Genomic DNA, 4,068 nt, shown 5'->3' with positions numbered 1-4,068 from the left:
CAGTCATGTGAACACTGAAGTATGTGGTGAAATAGTGACTTGTGGCAGGGGAAACAACAGATCAACACTTCTCTTTTTTCAATTCTGTAGAATTGTAAGATGATCTCTGAGATTCTCAGAAAGTTCCCTAACAATCACGGCTCCCTGTGAAAGCCAAAGGCCTCTGGGGCAGTGGAGCCACACAGCAGACAGTGCTGAGCTCCTGCCCTAGTGTTTAACCATAAAAGAAACAGAAGCCCAAGCGCTAAAGACACTCCAAGCAAAATCCATAGCCTGGAAATTCCATTTACATTGAAGCCTCATAGAAAAGTAATGAGTTTTTGAAATCTAGAGTGGAGACATTGTGTAGACTCTAAAGGGACGCTGGGTGTCCAGCTCCAGGGTGTCGAGCGTGACTCTGGTTGGCCTTGCCCTTCTCCCCCTTTCCCTCTGCCTTGCCAAACTGATAGATTACATTCCTGCAGCTAGCCACCAAGGTCCAATCCCTTATTTGGCCACTTCCTCCTCCTCCTAAGGCTGACAATCAAGATGCAGCTATCAAAATATTGAAGTCCAGCCATCAAAAGCCCCTCTTGGCTCAACTAATTAACATGCTAGATTAAAATTAAACACCTCATCCTAACATGAGGTTCCCCCCTTTACCTTTAGAAGCTGCTATGTTCCTGTGCACCCTGCCTCCCCTCCATTCTGAGGCAAATACTCCTCCTCAGTCTCCTTTGTCCTCTCCTTTCCTCCCTTGTCCTCTATCTACTGTCTTTGTTTTTTATTCCCTGTCCTCTGTCCCTGTGAGATGTATATCTCCTTTGTGCTGAGAACTTGGTCTTGGGGGTCCTCAGTCGATACTTTTTCTTTCAGATTTCACACTCTTAAATGCTCAGAGTTTTCTCGACTTCAATGTCTCTTTCCTTTTGATACGGAAGAACAGTCTCCTCATGTCTTGAAATGTTGCAAAGAAACTTGCTTCGAAGTATAACTCTATGTCCTTCTTCCCGTTCCTATCGCATTTCTTCTTCCATGCCTCAATTCCATAGCCAAGCCACTCCAGCACAGCCTTTTTGAAAATGCAACCCTTGCTCTAGAGAAAGCTTCTGACAAGTGGGACATTTTGGAATGGATAGTTCTTTGCTGTGAAGGGCTATCTTTAGTGTAATAGATCGTTAACCACCAACTCTAGCTTGTATCCACTAGATGTCAGCAGATCTCTTTCAGCAATGACAACCAAAAAAACATCCCAAAACATTGTCAAATATCCCTCAAGGACTGAAGATCGCCTGAGGCTGAGAATCACCAAACTATGCTAACTACAAAAAGTGCACTAGTATGTGCCAACATAGTAGGAACACGTGGAATGTATATAAGAATAAAGTCAGAAAAATACATACATGTGTAAGGCTGGACAGAGGAGGCACATGACATCAGCTGATTTGCCACTCAATGTTTTGGCAAGGACAGGTGGAATAAAATCTAACACACAGCCTTTGTGCTTCCTGGGCCTGATGGTGACCTATGCCAGACGTGATTAAGATGCTAGGATGGTGCTGAATGGGTTCTGAGAGTCAGGAGGATGGCGAAGTGGGAACATCAGAATGAATTTACTCTGTGAAGAATGAAGAACCGTTTCTCAGAAGGAAGAATGTGGAATGAACTTAGACAAATGATGACTATTATAATTTTGCACTATGTTGCCAAGAAGGGATGTCATACAAGTTGCCCTTCTACCTGACCCTAACAGATCTGAAGGCTTGGGATCTGTGATGGAGAGAGGCACTGTGTGAAATCTCCAGTTAACCACAGTCAGTGTTGCCACACAGGTCCTCACTGTTCTTCTGCAAGACATGCTTTCTGAAGCAGGGAACAATCTCTACTGGGAAAATAAGGGTCATCTCACATGAGGTGGATATATTATTAGTTCCACTAACTCCTCAGTGCACAGTTTTAGAAACAACCTGCTGAAGTATGAACACAGCATAGAATCAAGTTGAGCAGGTTCAGAAAACACAATGTCAAGAATGGATAGTTCAGATTCCTCCATCATTTACTTTTTTTTTTTTTTTTGATTTTTGGATTTTGTTGTTTTTGTTTTTTTTTTGTTTTGTTTTTTTTTGTTTTGTTTCCCCCCCCCCCCCCCGAGACAGGGTTTCTCTGTGTAGCCCTAGTTGTCCTGGAACTCACTCTGTAGACCAGGTTGGCCTCGAACTCAGAAATCTGCCTGCCTCTGCCCCCCAGAGTGCTGGGATTACAGGCATGCGCCAACACCACCCGGTTCATCGTTAACTTTTAAAACGCTTACATCTCTTCTGCAAGTCACTTCCTTGGCCTCAGAGGAGTTCTTTATGCCTCCCAAATATAGAATAAAGGATTTGATTCTGCCTCACAGATGGGTTGGCACATCACGCTAACCGGTCAGTTACGTTGAATGACTGTTGCACCTTATTCACCCTCGGGGATAGCTGTTAGGAATACACAGCATGCCCAGGGAATCTTTCACCAGAGCTTGTATAAACACATTTTATTATTCATTTTCATGTAAGGGAGGAAGTGTCCTGAAGTAAGACTTTTTTCTCTCTCAATTTTTCAGCCAATGTCCATAATCACCAGAACTATCACATTACAATCACTATTATATCAACCTACAAATCTTTTTTTCAGCGCCCTCAGGCTAAAGGCAGAACTGCAAAATCCACGGACACTACTGGATCAGTCAGTGTCCCACTGCTGGGAAGAGACACCTTGACCACAGCAACTCTTATAAAGGAAAACATTTAACTGGGACTTGCTTACAGGTTCAGAGTTTCAGTCCATCGCCGTCATGTCTGGTCGTCGTTTTGAAGTGAGTTGGGTAGAGATTTAAACCCAACAGACGGCATAAGCAGATGAGAAAGGTGCAAAAGACTGGACTGGAGCAGACACAGCCATTGTGCCTTGCTGTTACCTTTCAAGTCCTCATCATGTTTACCATTTCCAGCCACCTGTTCTGAACAGGTTTTAATGCACTCTAGGCAAATGCAACACCACAGCCCCTCCTCCCTCATTCCTGCATCGGCACGTCCTTGATGTGAGTGTACACTGAGATTCACAGCTGTGCAGTTTCAAAATGCGGAGTAGTCAAAGCTGGAGAGCATTGTTGACATTTGGCCGAAGGAAGGAGCTGACATACAAATGTTTCTTTTGTTCTAGCCTGTAGTAGACGACAGTTCAGAGATTCATAAAATTTCTTAAAAGGCCTAAGAGAGTCAGAAAATAATCAAATATGGTGATGATCAACCAAAACTCCTCCACTGACTGCATCTTTTTGTAATGTTTTAGGTCATCCTTCCACTCCTGCCCTTCAGGGTCAAATCCCCAAACAGAGAAAATTCCACAGGGGAAGAGGAGAATAATATAATTATTAAATATGATATAATTTATGTTATATGTTATATAACATACTTTATATAACATATAAACATATAACATATAAAGTATGTTATATAAAATAGTTTATCTTTATATACATATAACATATTTATATAAAATGTAATTAAATTAAATATAAATATAATATGATTTAATATAAATATTTTATTAACATTATTATTATTATTGCTGTTTGTAACCATCCAGCAGTCACGAGTTAACTGGGTTTACCTGAAAGGGAGGCTGGAATCAAGGTAGGGGGCAAGAGAAGAATGGAGCCAAGACAAAAGTTCTGATCAAGGCTCAAAGTTTATTTTTCAGTTCTGTGTTTATATAGGTAAGGACCTATCCTTAGTTTCATCTGGGCTCTTGTTTCAAAGCAAGCTTCAGCAGGCCATCTTGGTTTTGCAGGAATACTGAGGGTGTGGTAAACAGGAGACTTCCATCTGGTCAGAAGACTCCACCCCAAGTGGGCTAGGCAACTGTGGCAAACAGGTCTGATTAGCCTGCTCAATGCTGATGGAAGGGTACAACTGTTCAGTTATCCAAACAGAAACATCAGAGGCAGAAAAATGGATATGCAAACTGGAGTTCAGGAAAAGAGTCTAGCCTTCTAGAATACCACTCACTTCTCAACTCTGAGGAGAACTGTAACAAATAGGTACAAAAGAA

The sequence above is a fragment of the Apodemus sylvaticus genome, chromosome 11, assembly GCF_947179515.1.
Source record: "Apodemus sylvaticus chromosome 11, mApoSyl1.1, whole genome shotgun sequence".
Classification (NCBI taxonomy): domain Eukaryota; kingdom Metazoa; phylum Chordata; class Mammalia; order Rodentia; family Muridae; genus Apodemus; species Apodemus sylvaticus.
This window is presented reverse-complemented; position numbering follows the sequence as displayed.